Below are 21,652 nucleotides of genomic sequence, written 5' to 3'. Positions count from 1 at the left end.
AGCCTTTATAAAATTTTAACATAATTGTTAAGTACAATGATAAAAATACTAAATTGAACACTTCTCATAAAGAACAAAAGTTAATGTAAAGTTTAAATTAAAAAAGAAAAATGTGATCTACATAAATAATATAATTATAAAAAAATTTTAATATGTGTCATATATAAATTAGGTAAGATATACCATAATTACCTAAAAATTTAAGTCCATGTCAAGTTTATTTGACCAAAGCCATGAGATTATTATTGAGAAATTAATTTTTTACATAAACAAATAAACTTAATACTATTTCAAAAATATTCAACTTCTAAAACTAACACAAATATTAATTTCTTATGTCAAAAATAAAAATAACATAAAATAATAATTAAAATATTTAATTTATTTTTTAATACTTTGAAATGTGATAGTAGATTGTACTAAGAAAATCAAAATTGCTACTATTTACCTATTTTTGTTAAAATATTTATTATTTAAATTTATGTCTATAATTTTTTATTATCTTGTTCGAGTCAATTTTTATTGTTTAAAATTATTTATACTTTATGCTATACAGTATCATAATTAATGATAATCTTAATTACTATTTGTTGTGTATAATTTGATATGTAAAAAAATAAATAATACATAAATTAACAAAATATATTTATTATAATAGGTAAGATAAGACTTTTTGTATTTAAAAATGCTGCCTTGAGCTCACTTTTAGAAAAAAGAAAAAAAAAAAAAGATACAAAAATTTTGGGTAATCCATGATGAGGTGATCGCCCTTCAATTATCAAAAACACCTTGTTTCATCATGATATCAAGAAGACAACCATGACCCATTAACCAACTCCTCTGAGTATGTGACAAGGCAAAGTTGGACCTTTCCACCCTTGGAAAATGTAAAACCTGAGCAATGTAACTCTCATCCGAAATTTACAGGTTTGAGTCACTTCTGGCTCATTCCTTACGGAAAAGGCAAGAATATATATTTAGATAAGAGAATGGTGAATTACATTGGCAATGGGATCCTTCATCTTCTGGAAAATCTCCTCGTTCGATGTCTTTTCATAGGGGTTGCACCAACTTCTACGGTTTTCTCTGGACTCTGCTCTTCCTCATCGCTACTTTCATCAGATCTCCATCTCAGCCCGACATTTGCATTTCTGTCCTCTAAAAACCTCTCTACGGCTCCAAGAGACATCCATTAAGTCTTCTGTAGGAGGCACATTCCAATGTCCATCATCTGTATCTGATTCGCCCCTCTTACTAGAAATATTAGAACGCAAGACATTTGCAGAACCTTTAAACAAACCGTAGTTATTTCTAGGTGTTGATACAGGATTAGTTGTCACCCTGCAGGAATATGGAGGACTTGTATTGCGGATTTGGTCAACAAACCCATTTTGCTCGGCCTCTGAAATGATTTTATCAGATTGTTTTTCTTGGAGGTGCTTGTTTGAGAGCTCTCTCAATGAACTCCGACTGATTCCTTTTAATGGTGTAGCATATGTGGGACTTGCATTGTAACGGCCGTTTCTGGGATCGCTACCCGCATATGAGTCTTGCAAGTAAGCCCACCATGCTCAAACCAGCCTTAATTTCAACCTTTCTTACCAATCACCAATCATCCGCTTGTTATGATTTGATCTTATCGTGACAGAAAATTTTAATTATTTGCTTCTCTAATCCATATAGATTTACCCTAAGCAACTTCCATCATAAATTTTTAGTTTAACCATAATTGCCTCAAACCAAATAATCACAATCCATACTTAAGTTTATTATCACACTTTTAGTTTAAACATAGGTACTTAGAAATATTTATGTCCATACATCCCATAATTAAAATATAAATGATTACAATCCTCCAAATTCCCATTAGACATAAACCATTCCAAGACACATTATCATCATAGAGACCTCTAGCAACGGTGTGACACCAGGGATGATACTTCGAGATGCCACTGCTTATGCAGCATTGGAAGAGGAACTCACCCAAGGATGCACTAATCGACTCAATTATTTGCAAAATAAGATAGGTATGGTGAGTTTCACGGACTCAGCGATCATCGATTCAGTCAGCAAGCGATGATGAAAAACAAGCATTAAAGTGGAACATTTGAATGTGAAAAACCAAAATATAAATGAGTAAAATCAACCAATAAACACAAGTTAGAGTAGCCTGGCAAGTATAAAATATGAATTAGTACCTAAACATTGTGTTAAAGCACAATTAATTCCAAACCATGCAGCAAAGATATAAGTTATAAAACTTTAAATAAAGTACGCTGAAACCGCAATTCCCAGCCATATACTTTTGTTTAATTTACCATGGTGAGTATGAAGCAATTTCAATGCATAAATCTCATGTTATGCTCATACATTAAACACATATGAAAAACACCTTGCCATGTAGATAACAGATTTAAAACCATTACCATGCCATAAACAATACTTCAATCAAATAGAAGAGTATCACTCTTAGGTAGGTCTATAAAGCCTGTGAGCCATTTCCCACGTAAATAATATTTCGGGAGCCCTTTCCTTTACTTTTCAAATACCTATGATATTACACATATCAATATGGCCAATAATCTACGCGAATGTAATTATAACCCATGGTCTTTACCACGTGAAAGTATAATCCCATGGTCTTGACACGTAAATATAAGCCCATAAGCATACTTATAAATGTATTTCTAGCTAGAGCCAACTTTGTGTACAAAGGTCACATGAAATCTGATGTGACAATATGACCTACTCCTAAATGTCTCAATTTAGTTATATCATCAATTTCTCAATGCATTTATGATAGATCATTTGATCAAGAATCAAATGAGATGAAGAAAAAGAGGAAAAATAGAGAAAAACCAAGCTAAAGCAAGCCATTCATATTCATCATAGAGCTTGTGAGTTGTTTTTGAGCTTCAAATTCCTTGTCCCTTCTATTATATCTTTTGAAATCATTTTTAGCTCTTCCAAACTCTTCTTCCATTATTCTTACTAAGCAAAACCCACCTTCTAAAGGTATTATTGCTTTGACCTTGTAAGAAAAAAAAGTTATGCCTAAGCCTGCGAAAGGTAGTGTTGTAAAGAGGTTACATCTGATTCTTGAAAAGGCAGGGAGTTACGCTTGCCGAGATTTGACCTCATGCTCAAACATGAAATTAATAAAGAAATTAAAAATATAACGCAAAAAAAAAATAAACTAGTATTTAATCAAAGAAACAATTGAATCCTATAGGATCAATGTTTGTATTTTTCATATAATTTTCAAATTAATTATGAACACTCATAAGTTTGAAAGTTACATACCTTGCTATAGATATCATAATCAAAAAGCTAATTAAATCCAAAATCGCTTGTGATAAAGCAAAAAACCCAAAAAAGGAATAAAACAGTTAAAATCCTACAGTTGAAATCTTTACTTCTTCACCTTTAGGATTTATCGAATCTTCAGCCACCCAAGTGTTTGGCCTCTAACAATAATCCACATAGTGACTGAATAAGACCTTCTCAAAGGTAGGATTTTATTTGTGCTAGCAAGTTTTGTTTCTAAAACAAAAGGACCAAAACTTCTTGCCAAATCTTATTTTAATCAGAGAGAGAAAACTATTTTTCTTTTTCTTGTTTTAATAAAAGGGTTAAGAAGTAGCTAGAGGCTCATTATCTTTTAGTTGCTATAACATATTTGTTTAGCCAAACTAAGTTGTAACCCTAGATACAACAGTTGTAATTTAATTCAATTAAGTCTTTATGATTTTAATTAATTTCTCACTTTATTTTGGTTTGTTCCAATTAAGTCCAATTTAATTGATTATCCTTATTTAATCTCTATCATGTCCCTTAATGTATGTGACCTATTAAGCTTCTAACATGTTGACAATAAATATAAATCTTAATCAAATATCAATTTAATAATTAATTTATATTTATAGATCATAAACAGTATCTAACAATATATTATGACCACCCAATATGTTAAAAAGTCAATAAAGAATTGACTAAAACCCTTCAATGATAAGCCTCTTAATGTAATATGGTCCTTTTATCAAATATCTCGAATATGTCATAAAGCATGGTTTAGTGTTTACTTATGACATTCCATATTAGTTTTCATAATTCATGGCAGACCTTATGAATTTAAGAAACTAACTTTCCTCAAATTCATAATGCTTTGGTCAAAGACTTTATACAAGTTAATCAAGAATTGAGAACAAGTGAGATACATCCCCTCATATCACTTGGGCTGATGAATCTTCTCTCGACCACTCATCCACATTTGTATGCTTCATGGCATACTCAAAAACATCTTGTTTAGGTATCTGGTTGCCTCCAGACTCATAGAAGTGAAATCAAAGTATGTCATTCCTTATACAAGATGACTTGGTGTCTTAAATCTAAGGACTAATTGCATAGCTATTACATGAGAACATATTCACTAGACATTTGAATGAAATACCAAATAGAGTTCTCATAGCAGGTTATGTCCAGTAAACTTGTTCTTTAACAAGCACCCATATGCTATCCTCAAATATCCCTGATACTTCAATCTATGAAATCAATTGCTTGCTTTCTAAGTAAGGAGGCTTAATATGTACCAATCTTTAAGCATTATCAATATTTGTCTTGACAATACAATGACTACAAACAATTTTAGGAACATGGCTTTGATGCATAGTGATATCATAATTGTAACAACTTTACAATTCTCTTAAAAGGCTTTTATGTTCCATGGGCTTCATCCACTTAGTGCTTAATAACTCCTTATTATTGCACTAACATGAAGGAAAATCTCTATCACATATAGTTATGCAATTAAATATGCATTAAATGATAATATATATTCTTTGACTAATCCAATTGACTCAAAGGCATATGCCAACAATCTCCCACTTGCACTTGAGTCAATTGCTAACATTTCTAATATCGAACTTTTTTGCTTAGCAACTATGTCTCTATAAATGATTTGTGTCTTTTCTCTCTTTTCCTTACTCTTGAACTTCTGTATTTTCTCTTTACTTTTCATTGTTTCTTAATTGTGCATTTTACTTGGCTATTAAGAGATTTCAACATTTATTTTTGAACTTGCTTTTCTTCAACTCAATCTTCAAATCACTTTTGACTCACATTGAGATACTTATGCTTTTTACTTTCGTTTAAAGAGTTTTGAAAATATGCACTTAACTTGCTTTATTCTTTGATTTACTCTTCAAATTACTTTACACTTTTAATTTATGCATTTCACTTTGAAGAGCTTTTTAGAATCTGTTTTCAACTTACTTGCTCATTTGATTTCCAAATTGTTTTTGACATGTTCTAAAGTAAGAGTAAGTTTTGAAAATTTCCCTTCTTCTCAAACTTATGCTTTGTACTTTGAAAAATTTTGAAACTCATAGTTCACTTACTTTTCACTTTTATATTTGCATGTTTTCACTTTTTTTCTGAATTAGATTTGAATTATTATTTTCAAATATGTTTTTCAATTCATTTCTCAAAAAATTTGAATATTTATCTTTAAACTTATTCTTTTACTCACTTTTCAAATCCTTTTTAATATGTTAGCATATTTTATTTTGAAAAGGTTTGAAAATTTGTTTTCAACATGTTTGTTCATTTCTTTTGATTTGTTTTAAAGAAAAAAGAAATTTAAAAAACTTGACTTCAAGCTTTAAAGTTCAATTTGTTAATTTTTATTTTTAAAATCTAATTCACCCCCCTCTTGGATATTTTCCTTATTATTATTGAGCTAAAACATTCATAAAAAAACAAAAAAACAAAATAGTTTATAAAACTTTAGCATAACCACAAATGTTTTGATAGTATCCTTCCAATCCAACTTCCACAATACACATCAATTCACCAAGATTAGTATATACATATATCTATTATAAGGAACACAGTTTTAAAATAGGTTCACCCACTCACCTTAATTGGTGGGATTTTTCTCACCAACAATACTATCCGCTCCTTAACTTTATGTAATTTCACTAAGAAATTTCTAGCAAGCTTTTAAAGTCCCCACTTCTGCTTAAACATGCCGTTATTTCCAAATTTCTAATAATTTTCCAGTAGCTTTCACTTGGTACCAAAATACTTAGTTCAACAACTCCTAATTCAACAACTCCTAACAATCAACATTATTCACATATTAATATTTCCCTAAGATTAGATATTTATGCACATCGGCAGCTATGATTTAATAGTCAAAGCTTAATTGAAATCTACCATTCTTACCTTTCAACTTCACCAATTTACTCTTAGAACTAGACCACGGTTTAGGTAAGATTTTCAGCAGCTAGCCTCTTCCTAGCAACCATATTTCACAACAATTAATAAAATTTGTAATGCATTATCATTGTACATTCTGCCACTAAAATAAATCACAACATTAACCTCACATTTCACCAATTATGCATACCTTAAAACTCAATTCGTTATCTCAACCAAATCCTTGGAGATAGGCTTTGGATTCAACATTTTTCCAGCAACTTCTCTTTTCTTTTACAATTTCCTCACATCTTAGTTACAATTAAAATTTGTGTGTCAAACTTGTTCAAATATCCTCCTCTAATCATAATTAAATAGGACAAAAATTTAAGATTTAAGCTTCCTCTCCTTACCTTTATGAATGGTTTACTCACTCAAAGTATAACTTCAACAACCTCCAAGCCAAGACACCAAAGGCTGCCATACAAAAAAATTCAACAACTTTTAAGCAATGAAACTCTAGATTTGGGATCCAACAAAATCAACGATTCCTTACCTAACCCATTTATATTTCTCTTTCAGCTTCTAAAATTAATTGGGGAGCCTTAAACCTCTTAAAAGGCTCAGTCTTGATGCATGAACGAACCATGCATGAACTCCTTCTTCTTGGTTAGGAGCTTAGCTCCCATTCCTTCCATCCGACCTCTAATTTATCTCTTTCAACTTCTCAGCTTTATGTGGTGGTTTGGTGAAGGTTTTGGCGTTTATTGAAATCAATGGAAGCTCAGGTTTAAGAAGTAAAATAGAGAAGACCACTCTTTACTCACATTGTTAGTTCACTTTGTGCCAAAAACTCTTGAAAATGCACTTCATAGTGTTCAGTTTTTTCGAGAAGAAGAATGGCAACTCAAAGCAGGTGAAATGGGTGGATTTTCTTCGATGAATTACATTATAAGATTATTTTGAAGACAATTTCTTTCCCCCTTGATAGATTATGGTTCCCACATATTAGCCATCATGGATTTTCTCTATCTACTCTTACATCTTTTGAGTAGATTTCGTGGCACCTAAATTGCCCATGAATAATATCTTTATTTATCCTATCTTTAGTTATATTGCTGTACTCATTATTGGCTTAGTTGTAGATTCTTCTATCCACTTAATCTTACTTCAAAATATAGTTTATTCTTTCATTTCCTATTGATATCTTTACATGGCTAAATAGCCATATCATTGCATGCTTTTTCTTTTGTCATCTTGCACATGGTGTTTTATACATGCACAATCCTTCACCTAGGGCCGACCATTTAAATTTAATTAACCTTTAGTCTTTCTTCATTGTTATTTTAATGCTTATTTACTATAATTTATCAAATATTTATATGTACGTATATACAATATATATGTGTGTATATATATATATATACACACACATTTAATAGTAATAATACCTTATATTATCAATCACCTTTATTATTTGATCAATCTCCCCCACTTATGTTTACTGTAACCAATTAACACCTCCTTCATGAAGACATGATTAAAATCGGCCTTCATTAAAATAATATTATTTCAATATCATTGTATCATGAATAAAATATTATTTTATTTCAAAATATTCCATCCAACATCACATGCTTAGTAACACCAAAATAGACCTTAATTCACTTCAATTACCACCCAATAAGCTTTAGTAGTTCACATTCATGATATGGGGTGTTACATACATAAAGAAGTCCAAGACTTGAGATGTCATCAAATTTGATATGTGTGCCAACTTCAACATTTGAAACTCTTTTTGCATCTATAAATAACCTCCCCCAGAGAATTGAAAAGGATCCCTAGTTACTAGCTTGAACACAAGAATTGTTGACATATCAGCTTAATATTTTAGGAATTTCAAAAATTGGTGGTCTCAAAAAAGTGGCCATATGGTCTAATCATACAAAAATAGAATCAGAAGTGGAAAGAACAAACAAATTGGCTTATTTCAATTTTTACAACTTGGGAAGACTGGGTCTTGCTGGAATTTCGACCTCTTGACGAGAAGTAATCATTATATCACACAATGTTCCAATCTTTACTTGTTACAAAAGGACTTTTAGCAATAATTCTATACCTTTATCAACCAATACTTTTCTCCTTTGACATTGTGATTCCATTCTAGTTAGAACTTCTTCATTAACAAAATCATTTGAAATGAAGTCTTGCTCCAAGCTCCAATGTTTAAGATTAACTTGATATGCCTAAACATATCAATAACGTTAAAGGTAGAACACAACAAGGAGACTTCCAATAGTATTTCAAGGGTCACTAGTTGCACAATCTAATAAGCATTTAGGGGATATACTTCTCCTCATCAAAATTCCATTACAACTTTTGTCAGAAAATAGTATAAGAAAATAAGTAAAAAGGCTTAAGATCTGGATAGCAAACTATTTTTTAAAAGTTTGTCTACTATAGGGATTTGCAAACAAGGACTTTTCAAGATACAGCAAGCTTATTGCAAAATTCTATTAAAAGTGAAAGTCTGTATTGAAAGCATATTCTTTTTTATAAACATTGAACCAATATGTTTCAATAATTGTGTCTATTGAAAACACTAAACAATTAACTAGTGTGTTTCAACAGTTGTGTAAAAAGAAAAACACTAAAACAGAATCTATTTATTTTAAGAGTTATGTCTAACATCCATGTGAGACTTCTAGTAATCCCAAATATTACAAACTACGTAATAAGTCTATCATTTGATCTAGCTAGTTTGTCTGAATACATAAACAATAAAATTCAATGACCAATACTTCTATCCAATCCATCCAGAACTTGCATTGACCTTTCGAATCATCAAATGCATCCTTACTTGATCCATAGTTAAACTTTTTTTCCCAGACTTTCGTACTAAGCATTTGCTAATATGTAAATGATTTAGACAAAAGCTCATACTCCATGTTCACCCGAACAATAATGATTGCCTCACTAAGTAAAACCAACTGTGATCCACTCTCATGACTAGACTAACATAAAACCATTTAAGCTACCTTAGGATTTTGCCTTTCTAACAGAACTCGTGCAATCTTAGGATAAGTTGCTGTGCCATAGATCTTTTAAAGAAGTTGATGAGATTCTGTTGAAAAATTATTTTAAACTAGTAAAATTGAAGAAGCAAGGTTTTGGAGCAAAGTAACGGTTGTTTGAAGATTGAAGAAGGTAACATTTGGTTACAAAATAACGGCATTTTAAATTTTACCAATTAATGTCTAGTTATATGCAAGTTTATAGTGTTGTTTTGTTATTTACTCATGTCTTGTTCTATCTAAATGTCAAATAGGTGTGCCGTTTCATTTATGTAAAGTTTAAATGCCAAAGTCAAACGTCATTTTATTTTGTTCCTTTGTAATGCTTAGCAGCCATGTGTTTGATTCCTCTATTAACCGTTGTCTGACATAGAAAATCATGTTTAGTTTTCATGCGTAGCCTACTATTACTCAATTTTATTTTCCCAAGGCTACATCTAAGGCTTCGGTTAGTTTCTCATTGTAGTTCATGAATATATAAGAAAAATATGGAATGAAAAAGTCTAATGCCTCTTGTTAATTCACTGATTTAAAGCATATTCTTTCATCTCTCATTTTTCCTCATTTGTCTTTCAGTGTTCTTCATTTTTTGAAAATTTTGTTTTCTCTTAGAATTTTAACATGGTATCAAAGCTACCTTCTTGAGGAACCTATATAACATTTCTTATTCTTCCTTGATTATCATCTAGCTGATTGAATCACTAGTTCAATGGTTACTATTGGTTTAAGAACTTCAGCTCTTCTAATCTTTTCAAGTTAAAATTATCCCATTTGAGTAGTGAAATTGAAGGCTTATCTTAAAGCTTTTGACTTATAGAAAGTAGTTGAAGTGAGGAGTGATCCACCAATATAGAGATTTGCTAATCCCACATTGGCTCAAATTAGGTAGCATAGTGAAGTGGTTGCCAAGTGATAAAAGGCACTTTCATGCCTTCACTCTATTATTTCAAACATTATCTTTACTAAGATTATCAACTTTGATGATCCTAGGGAAGTAGAGGACACTTTGAAGGAAGAGTTTCAAGAGAGTGATCACACCAGGCAAATGAAGATTTTGAATCTTTCAAAAGAGTTTAAGCTACTAAAGATAAAGGATGGTAAAGGTATTCAATCTTATTCAGATAGAATTTTGAGAATAGTGAATCATTTAAGGTTACAAAAGGAAGAAGGTACAAAGAGAAAAGTAGTAAATAAGTTCTTGGTGAGCTTACTAGAGGGATTTGAGGCCAAAATTTCCTCTTTAGAAGACTCAAAAGACTTAACTAGGATCTTAGTGAATGAATTAATCAATGCATTTTTTGGTCTAAGAGTAGAGAAAAGTTATTAAGAGTGAAGACTCCATGGAAAATGCCTTAACAGTGAAGGCTACGGGCTTAAGAGTTAAAGAAGGTGGTTCTAAAAGGTTCAAGGGAAAGGGAAACAAAGTTGGTAATGGTAAACAGGGTAAGCAGATTGATAAGAACCTTTTTTGCCCTTACTACAAGAAGAAAAACCACATTGTGAAGTACTACTCGCACAGGCTAAATGTGAAATACAGAGTCTATAACTAGCAAGGACATGTGGAGAAGGTATGCAAAGCTTATAAAATTGAAGCAGAAGGCAAGGCTGTAGTAGCTAAAAAGGTTATTGAATCTGAAGAGCTGTTGTTCATGGCTAAGCTGGATGATAAGTGTACAGCAAAGGACATCTGGTTGATCGAAAGTGTATATTCAAACCACCTCACAAGTAATGAAAGCTTATTCACTGAGCTTGATAAGAAGTTTAAAGCTTAAGTAAAAATTGGAAATAGATTTTACAAAATACTTGGCATTGGTATTGTAGTAGTTGATACTCCCTCAAGTACCAAAGTCATTAATGACGTTTATTATGTACTTGAGGCTAATCAAAACTTATTCTGTGTAGGCCAGTTAGATGACAATCACTATGCCATGTTGTTTAAAGATAAGTAAAGTACTATCTTTGATCCAACTAGTGTTCAGTTGTTGATTGTTAAGATGAAAAATAAGTGTTATCGTCTAAATCTGATGGAAATAGAACATAAGGCTTACTACAATGAAAGTGATTTATTTGAGATATGGCATAAGAGATTGGGGCATGTGAAATATGGTTCACTATTGAAAATGGCCACTGATGACTTGGTAGAAAGCTTCCTTACTATAAAGAAAGTAGATAAACTGTGTCAAGTATGTCAATATGGAAAACAAAATAAGAAGCCATTTCCAAAGGAAAGAAAATGGAAGGCTACTCAGAATCTTGAGCTTGTATACATTGATATTTATAGACTAATGAAAACTCTATCATTGAACAATAGTAGGTCCTACATTGTGTTTATTGATGACTTGAGTAGATTTTGCCAGATATAGTTTATGAAACAAAATCTGAAGCTTTGAATCATTTTATCAAATTTAAAGCCTTAGCAAAAAATCAATTTGATATGAAGTTTAAAAATTTGAGAAGTGATTATGGCATAAAGTATATTGCAGCTGAGTTTGAAATGTATTTGAAGAAACTTGGTGTCCATCATCAACTTACAGTGACTTATAGCCCTCAGCAAAGTGGAGTTTATGAAAGAAATAGTAGAAACGTTAGTAAAAATAGCAAGAAGCTTGATGTTTCAAAATGACTTACAAAGGTTATTTTGGATAAAGACAGTTAATCCTATAAATTATTTACTAAATATGCCAAACTTGAGTTTTGACACTCAAAATTCCTTATGCAATGTGGTATAAACGCAACCCTTAATAGCTCATTTGAAAACTTTTGGTTGCATCTGCTATGCTAATGTATTAAATGAGAAAAGAACTAAATCAAACTTTAAATTAGTCATGGCTATACATTTTGGCTATAGTGAGTCTTCTGAAGGTTATGGATTGTATGGCATTAATGTTAAGAAGCTATTCATTAGTAAAGATATTGTTCTTGATGAGGGGAAAAAATGAAGTTGGAAAAATGAGATTGTAGACAATTCTGAAAATGAAATTTCTTCTAATGAAGATTAATTGCAATTTGATGACAGTGATTCAATTGATACAAAAGATGAAAGTTTGGCAATAAGAGGAACAAGAACACTTCTGGATATCTTCAGTAGGTGTAATGTTGCCATTTTAGATTCTTCAAGCTTCACTGGAGTTAATTTAATGCAAATTGGAGCCTTATAATGGATGCTGAAATCAATATGAATAAAAAGAATTAGACTTGGATTGTTGTTGATAGGCCTCAGGATCAAAGTGTTATTAGAGTCAAGTGGATTTATAGAACAAAATTGAATCTTCACAGTTCAATCAACAAGTACAAAGCAAGGTTAGTGCGAAAGGCTATTCACAAACATATGGTATTGACTATTTTGAGGCTTTTGCCCTTGTTGCCAGACACAACACTATAAGATTACTAGTTGCCTTGTCAGCTAGGGAAGGTTGGAGAATCTTTCATCCGAATGTCAAGTCTGCATTCTTACATGGAATATTGCCAAAAGACATTTACATAGATTAATCCAAGGGATATAAAGAACCAAGATTAGAAAACAAAGTTTGCATGTTGATTAAGGCTTTCTATTACCTTAAGTAGGTTCTTAGAGCCTAGTATGAAAGGATTGATGAGCATTTCTGTAGCCTAGTCTTCAATAGGAGCGTAATTGAGCCCACACTCTATGTAAAAAACTCAAATAACTCAATCATACTCATTGTAGCCTTATATTGATTACAAGACCTAATGAGGGTTATTTAAAGGAGTTCAAAGATTAAATGATTATTGTGTTTGAGATGATTGATCTAAGATTAATGACCTACTTTTTAGGTATAGAAGTTCGACAAGCTACTAGTCATATTATACTACATCAAAGCAAGTATGCAAAGGACTTGTTAAAAAGGTTTAATATAAGCTTCTACAAACTTATTCACACCTCACTCATTGCAAGTTGCAAACTTTCTAAAAATGATGGGTCAACAGAAACTGATGGACTACTTTATAAAAGCATGATTGGGTCTTGTTGTACTTATCAGCAACAAGACCAGATATCATGTTTGCCAGAAGCTTACTGTCAAGATATATGCAATCTCCTTTAATATTGCATTTTGCAGTTATAAAAAGAGTTCTTAGATATGTGAAAGGTACTGTTGACTTTGGTCTAAGGTATTTGAAGTAAAAAAGCAATGAGCTACAAGGCTACAATGATAGTGATTCAGCAAGATTTGTGGTGATTCAAATAGTACAGAAGGATTTTGTTTTTCTCTTGGAAGTGGAGTTTTCACATGGAACTCGAAAAAGTTAGAGGTAGCGACCGAGTCATCAACTGAGGTTGAGTACATTGCCACTGTTGCAGCAACAAATCATGCTCAATGGTTAAGAAAGGTATTTTCTAATTTGGGATTCAGTCAAGTCAAGTCACAATGTTGCATGTGCACAACCAATCTACAACTGCCATAGACAAAAATCCAATACAACATGGGGGCATAAAGCATATCAGAGTGAAGTTTCATGCGTTTAGGGATGCTGTTAAAGATCAAGAAATTGAGCTTGAATACTACCACACTAATGCTCCATTGATTGATATCTTCACCAAAAGTCTAATCAAAGACAGATTCGAAACTCTGAGATCTTATTTGGGTGTTTACTAGACTAATGATCATGGGGTGTGTTGGAAAATGATCTTAATCTAGTAAAACAAAAGAAGTAGAGTTTTTGAGGGAAGTAACATTTGCTTGAATATTGAAGAAGGTAAACTTTAGTTACAAAACGAAGGCATTTTAACTTTACCAATTTATGCCTAGTTATATGCAAGTTGGTAGTGTTGTTTTGTTATTTCCTTGGGTCTTTCCTATCTAAACGTCAAATAGGTGTCTCGTTTCATTTAAGAAAGGCTTAAACGCCAAAGCCAGGTGTCATTTTGTTCGTTTGTAATGCCTAGTAGCCATGTGCTTTATTCCTCTGTTAATCGTTGTTTGACATTGAAAACCATGCTTGGTTTTCTATGCCTAGCCTACCGTTGCTCAATTTTATTTTCCCAAGGCTACATCTAAGGCCTCAATTAATTTTTCATTATAGTTGATGAATATATAAGAAAAATATGGAATGAAAAATTCTAATGCAATTTGCTGATTCGTTGATTTAAAGCATACTCTTTCTTCTCTCATTTTTCTTCATCCATACTTCAATGTTCTTCATTTTTTAGAAATTTTGTTTTCTCCTAAAATCTCAACAGATTTTAGCAAAGCCTCATCTGAGTGATCATCCAAAAGACAGAAAGTGAACAATTCAAGAAATGAATGCCTGCTTGTACTAAAGGAGGCTAGAAAGTCATCCACGATATGTCTCCACTCTTCTTCGGGTATACTCCAATTCTGATCAAACAGGTTATGTTAAAATTTTAATTGTAATATATTTATTTGTAAAAAATTATGAAAACGTGTATATGAAAAGTAAGATAGAGTATTTATTTTGTTTGTTAAATGAATAAAATAAATAAAAAATATATATACCTACTTTATTTTTTAAAATTACCTATTAATCTATTTTAATTACTTTCTTTATTTTTTTAATTTTTTATTATTTTGAGATAGTAATGACATTAAAGTAAGGTCGACCTTACTGTAGACAAAATCTCCTGATCTACCCTTTCTCTACGTTTGGTGAAAGTTTTGTTAGTGTTTTATGTTTTCCTTAGTCTTATTGCTTAATAAGTTTAAACTGATATCAAATTTAGCAAAAGAAAAATCTTTTGGAAACAAAATTTATGCTCCTATTCTTCCCAAAATGAGGTGTGCCATAATAGAGCAAGAGCTTGGTGCTTTACACGAGGAGTATCGGTTGCTCGTAAAGCTCAAGACTTTGAGGGACTCATCAATTGATGGGTGACTGAAACTAAAACCATGGCAAGGGATAGGAGTGATACCCATCCCGCTTACATTTGAAATGACTGAACTAAAACCATTGGAATAGCCCACAAATCTAATTTCAAATAAAAACAAATCTCTTCAAAAAGCGGTCATGATTTTGAGAAATTAGGAATTTATTGAACTAAATAAGAATACAAGATTTAGGGAAGCTTTAAAGAAAACTTTAAAAGGTTTTTTTTGGACCTAAAGAAAATAATGAGTTCTCTTTGGAAATATCAAAGAGTGCATTTGAAACGAGAAATTTCAAAATTTTAAAGAATTTTAAAAATAAAGGACATTTATAATTGTATGATTTGGATAAGTAGTTTTTCTAACAAAATTTTGAGTATTATTTGAATTTGATATGATGAAAAATAATTATAAAAGATAAATAATGCTGCTGGGGTTATAAAAATAAGAATGAAGAAAAATATATATGCAATAGAGATGTCATTAGATTTGTAAAAATATATAGATCTTACTATTAAGAAAAGGTAAAAAAAAACGAATATTTGTAATTAGAGTTAAAAAAATAAATGTTGCATTAAAAGGGAAACATAATAATTGTTGGTATCTTATTAAATAAAATCAATAATTTTCTCTAATTTCACCTCTAGAGATAGAATTTGACATGAGAATTTGGGTCCTCCAAAATCCCTCATCCAAATTTCAAGAATTTTAACGATTTTAACTTTTATTTTACCAAATAAGGTAATTTAATTTTAGAATTTTCGAAATTTTCTCTATAAATGAATTTCTTTATTGGAATTTCCTATCTAAATGCACTAAAGAGTCTAAATTTAAAGCCTCTTTTATATCATTAAAAATTGAGATCTACAATAGTGGGAAAAAATCGAGATCTATAAATGTTTTAATTAAAGAAATATTGGTTAGAGGTGTGGATCACTGTTTAAGGAGATGGTAGTTTGCAAAAGTTGGTGTAAATTTTTAGGAGAAAGTTGTAATTTCTTTCAATGAAAAATTATTTTTGAGGAAACTTTATCATTCATATCCCTTATGAAATAACCACCACCAAACATATTTTCATTTTTGGGGAAGATATAAGAACATAAAATTAATTTAACACATAAAAGACACAACATATTTTTATTTGTGAAGATAAAAAAAACTCACGTGGTATGGATAAACCACATTCCATCAACATATTAACAACAGACCTAAACGTCAAAGGAAAATTGCAAATTTTAAAAAAATAAGGACTAGAGTGTAATTTTTGGGTGTTTCTAGGACATCTTTTATAGTTTACCTTGCCAAGAAAAAAAAAAAGTTAAATGTTGCATTAAAATTTCTTTTTAATAAGGAAAGGAGTGCCATTTTCTTATTAACGCGAATACTTAAAAGTAAAATCTTAAATGGACGATGTCAATTTGTAAAATAATACACCCTTAAAATTATTCAAGTAAAAAGTTAGGCGTAGGCAACATATCTAGTGATAAAGCTCCTTTTGAAAGAGAATTTACTATTACTTTTCGAACCAAGAAACATATCCATTGAGAACAATTTGAAATCCAACCCAAATTTCTCAATATTTGAGTAAAAATATATTGCTAGAATTTGGATAAAGATTTTCGGTATAAAGGATAATAATACTCATAAGTATATATTATACAAACTGTTTGTCCCCTCTTTTTCTTTTCTTTTTTTTTTTTAACTTCGGCAATCATACCCCATTTTTTACCAAAAATAAGATACCCAACAATTAAATAAAACAAGATTGAATGGGTGATATTATTATTGTGGTAGGAGAGATTTAATCCAAACTCTTTGAGCGGATATATGCATATATCTCTAAGTTAATATATATATATATATATATATAGGATAAACAGAATAAATAAAGAGAAACAAAATGGATGGATTAATGAGTTAGTTGAAAGGTTACAACTTTTAGAAGAAGTGCATTCTTAAAAAAAGCGCGAAACCTAGAAGTTGCTCTGGCCAACGGGAATCTACATTCGGATCCACAAGGAAAAGAGGAATGCAATTCCAGTATTCTACTCTACAGCACCAAATCACATTGGCGATTCCAGGAAACCGATACCTAAAACTGTTAACAGTTAAAGTGCAACCCCATGGAAGTGCTGTATCTTGTTTTTAAATTGTAAATGTATTTCATCTCTAATCTCTACCTATTATGTAAGGGATTTGGACCGGTTGGAACAACTCGCTTGCCCTCCGAAGTGATGTTCTTTCTCCAAGTGGTTAAGAAGTACCTGTTTAAGGCAGCCTTGGTAGGCCCATGCTCCCCAGCAGATGGCCAAGTCTTCTCTGCCACCGCATCAGGCGTCCCAACCCTCGCAAAAATCAATAGACCTACCAAAACACAGAGAAGAGCTAATCTCATTGCTCCAAGACTTCAACAAAATGTGACGAAAGAAACAAAAGGAAAATGAACAAGCTAGGTAGGAGACAACAAGAGATCGAGAACTCATATTAAATACTACGGAAAGCTAACCTGAGAAAGGGAGAGAGAGAGGCAAAAGGAATAGAGAGGAATAGAGAAAAGTGAAGCCTGCGTTGAGTAGCAAAGAAGGAGACATTAACTATGGTACCTCGGATTTACGGTAAAGCTTTTGATACATCAACATCTCCTGATCACAACCTTCACCGAACCTTATTAATTGCTTTCAATTTAATTGGTCATAATATGGAACAGTCTAAACTTGCCAACGTATATATATATATAAAATTCCATGCAAAAAATTTATTAATTTTGACTAATTGTAATAGTTTAGTTAATTGCTTCCAAATATTGACTCACTGATAAATGCGTATACTTAACCTACTTAAAAAGTCAGGCTTGAATATCCCATTTTCTTAATTGAAAAAAAAAGGAAATACTAATGATTTATTTGAAATTCTATATATATTGGAGGAATAAGATGTAGGCTTGGATTTGGACTATATTAATCAAATAAATAGTTTAACATGTACAAATTTTAAAATTTATAATTATTTTTCACCCTTCTCAAATTTAAGATTATTAAAAATGTAGAATTTCAAATTCTATATTTATCAAAATAAAGGGTTTAAACTGCAAGAATTTAGATAAAAATGTAAATTGAAGATGTTAATTACAATTCAAACCCCAATCCAAGAAATTAGCTTTCCAAGGACAGCATAAGTGAAATTCATGAAATTTTCATTAATTAAATACATTTTTGTCAAACCTACAATAATTTTGAGTTTCGGAATTAAGGATTTGATTAATTGATTTATAATTGCACTTACTTCCACTTTATCTTTTACCCTCCTAGAAAAGGCCTTCGCCCTACGATCCAGTGGTTTTCAGAAGGCTTTCTGCAATTCGCCATTACTCCACTTGCTTACAAAGCCCCAAAAGGTCATGTACCAAAAGCTGACACCCTGAAAAGTAGAGGGTGAATGTATGGAGGCAAAGGGTGGCACATAGACATGGTAGACGGCATGTATAACAGTTTAGCTTCCTCATTCAGTATTCACGCAGCTAAAGACAACCGGCTGTCACAAGAAGTTAAAGTTACCATATTTTCATTAAAATTTAGAAATTTTAAGTCTGTGATTTTATGCTTCTATTTATGGCTACGTCCTTTAGCTTAGGGCTTTTGAAGAAAAATTTCATTAAGCTGTTTTGAAATGCTTTTCATGGTGAAATTTTCTTCTTCATGATTTTCCAATAATTGTTTATTTTAAGATATTTTTCGATGAAACTAGACCCTTGTTTGGCTAAAATTTGAGCTTGACTGTGTTTCTAAAGAATTTACAATAAACTATTTTACAATTAACTTAAATTTGACTAATTTGAACATGTGGACGAAACATACCCATTTGACAACTATAGTCAAACCAAACCGGTTGGATTTGAAAAAAGAGAGTAAGTGGCCATTTAAGTAGTTTTAATTTAATTTTGAGGGGAAAAAACCCTAACGTCAATGTTTGGTTTGTTAAATGAAATATGGTTAGAATTGAATGGTTATTTTATGAGAATATTAATAGAATAGGAAGGACAGAATAGGAAAGGAATGTTATGAGTATGTTTGGTTCATTGGAATAATTTTAAGGAATTTAAAAGGAATAATCTCAAAAACTCTATTTTACCTTTTAAAAAAATAAAAATTTATTCATAAAAGATCAAATATATTTTTATTTTTATTTTTTTTCTACTCCATGTTTTTTTTAATTAATTTTTCTTTATTTTTCTTGTTTTTTACTCTCTTTTGTTTCTTTTTTATTTTCTTTCAATTTTTAATTCATTTGTTTAGTACAACTAAAAACCCTCTAGCCAACTCTCACCGATTAGCCATATAGGTTTAGATAGTGGTCAGATTAACCAAATTAAGTCGCCAAATCCATTCGCAAGGGCACTGTTGCGCTCCAAACAACCAATCAGCAACAAGGGCAGCATTTTGGTGCTGCTAGGAAACCACATTTGGCCCTTGGTTTGCCGTTTTGGCAACGCGATGGCTTTTAGCTGCCAAATCACCATGTTAGTCTTTCGCAGTCCAAAATTTGGTATTTGATGCTGGTTCCTAATGGACATGGAATAGCCGTTCGGATGAGTGATTAATTAACTACTATTCCAAGTTTGAACGGAATAAACTGTTGGCTGGTCCCTAGAGTTGGTTTTTGATCCATATGCAAGATTATATTGGATTTAGAGAGTTTTTGTTTGATAGAATTTTCTGCAGTAAGTTAGAGTAGAGAATGGTGGCTGAACTTTCATTCAAAACATTTTCTCTCTTAATGTTCTAGCACATAGCACTCCTATTTTTATGTGAAACCCCTTACTTTATTATAAGGATAGAAATTTAATTTCGCTTGGTGAACTTTTGATAAAATAATTCCAATTTAAATTTTGGCAAGTTTATTGCGTAGAGAATGTATATTTCATGAACTACCAAGTCTATTTGAAAGATAGGCAGCATAGAGAGCCAATTGGGGCATGTTTTGAACTTAAAAATGACATTCTGTTAAGAAGGTATTGATACATTTGAATGAAGTATCGATACCTAAAACCCTAAAAGGCACATTGATGAACAAATATCAATACTTATTTCGATAATATCAATACTTGCGCCCAAATTGAAAAGTATCAATACTTATGTCCTAAGTATCAACACCTACGCCACATTTGACAAAAAAAAAATTAAGGACAATATGATAATTTTACAAGTCTTTTAACCCTCCAAAGTTCAAGCAACCTGCAGCACTTTTTATTTTCTCTTTTCTCACTTCTTTCTTTACCTCTCTTTCTTCTCTGTTTACTCTTTCTCTCATCTTGCTCTTTCATTTTCTCACCAAAGAAACTTGGATTTCAGCTTTGAATCTTGTTTCTGAATGTTTTGGCGGTGAGATTTTAGTTTCCTAAACATCAAATCTCTTGGTTTTCATTTCCAAATTTGAACATTTTCTAAAAATCCATTTTTCTTTAAAACTCTTGGTTTGGTTGATTTTGGATACCACAAGCTCAACAAGGTAAGATTAATATGAGCTTTGGTTATTTATACTATGGAATCATGATTAGGGTGAATATTAGATGCTGATTTTAGGTTTATGGAGAGATTGGTTAGGGTTTGGTGGAAGGATAAAACTATTACAAAATTTATGGACTTTATGCGGTTATGGATGGGATAATTGTTATAGGTACTGTTAAGGACTTGGTATCTGATTGTGGATAAGTTGGTGTTGGTTGGAAGAATTGGAGGAAAGGTGTTCATCATATTTGTGAATATACATATATATATATATATATGATGTTTTTAAATATTTTGATGTAATTATAAGTATGCCTTGTCTAAGGATTAACATCAAATACTGATTTTGATTATATGGGTTATGTGAAAGACTTTGATGACAAATGCCTTGCTTAAATATGTTTTGAAAAGGTATATGTATATGATATGTAAATATGAATATTATGTTGTTAGTTTTGTGCATAGGGACAAGCACCTTTAATGTTTTAATACCTCAAAATTCTAAATTTTGTTAATGATTATGATTATGTATGAATTTGAAAAACTTACGTTAGATAGCGTTTGAATCATTCCTAGTATAGGGATAATTTGTTTTGGTAAATAAGTTTGAGTTGAAGACATTGATTGAATTCATGTCTCAATATTTCTGATTTCTATAAGTGAATAAGTTCACTTAATGACTTTCTATCTAGATAAGATGAAATTTCATTTCTGATAAATTAGTGGAGCCTATTAAGTTAAGGACTTGTAGTTAGCGATAGTAGAAGCTAGCCGTTGTATATAATAATTTGTTTATTCTGATGTCAATGGCTATATGCACTTAGCTATATTGGTGTGACGACACTCTCTATGTTGTCTAGATAGTTGGGATTGTACCGTTATCCACTGTATTTTCTAGATAATGGCAATTGTATCATCATCCTCTGTTCAATTTTAATGCCGATGGCTATGTGCACTGGACTATACTGGTGTTACGATGCCATCTGTAATGTCAAGATAGTGGGAACTATACCATTATTTTTTGTTCTCTTTTCTT

General features: G+C 31.2%; 1 long non-coding RNA gene and 1 pseudogene across 1 annotated transcript; both read right to left on the bottom strand.

Moving 5' to 3' along the window:
- Positions 1-1,018: 1,018 nt before the first annotated feature.
- LOC110410254 (E3 ubiquitin-protein ligase HOS1-like) lies at positions 1,019-14,623 on the bottom strand (annotated as a pseudogene).
- Positions 14,624-17,020: 2,397 nt separating this feature from the next.
- LOC110410253 (uncharacterized) lies at positions 17,021-17,702 on the bottom strand. Its single transcript, XR_016350930.1, has 3 exons — positions 17,619-17,702; positions 17,293-17,476; positions 17,021-17,210 (listed from the first exon to the last, which is right to left on the bottom strand). It is a non-coding gene; the product is annotated as an uncharacterized LOC110410253 (long non-coding RNA).
- Between the last annotated feature and the right edge of the window lie 3,950 nt (positions 17,703-21,652).

Source organism: Theobroma umbraticum, unplaced genomic scaffold (assembly GCF_002168275.2).
Source record: "Theobroma umbraticum cultivar Fairchild unplaced genomic scaffold, ASM216827v3 scaffold_56.0, whole genome shotgun sequence".
Lineage (NCBI taxonomy): Eukaryota > Viridiplantae > Streptophyta > Magnoliopsida > Malvales > Malvaceae > Theobroma > Theobroma umbraticum.
Note: the sequence above shows the minus strand (reverse complement) of the source record. Positions and strands in the feature narration are given on the sequence as shown.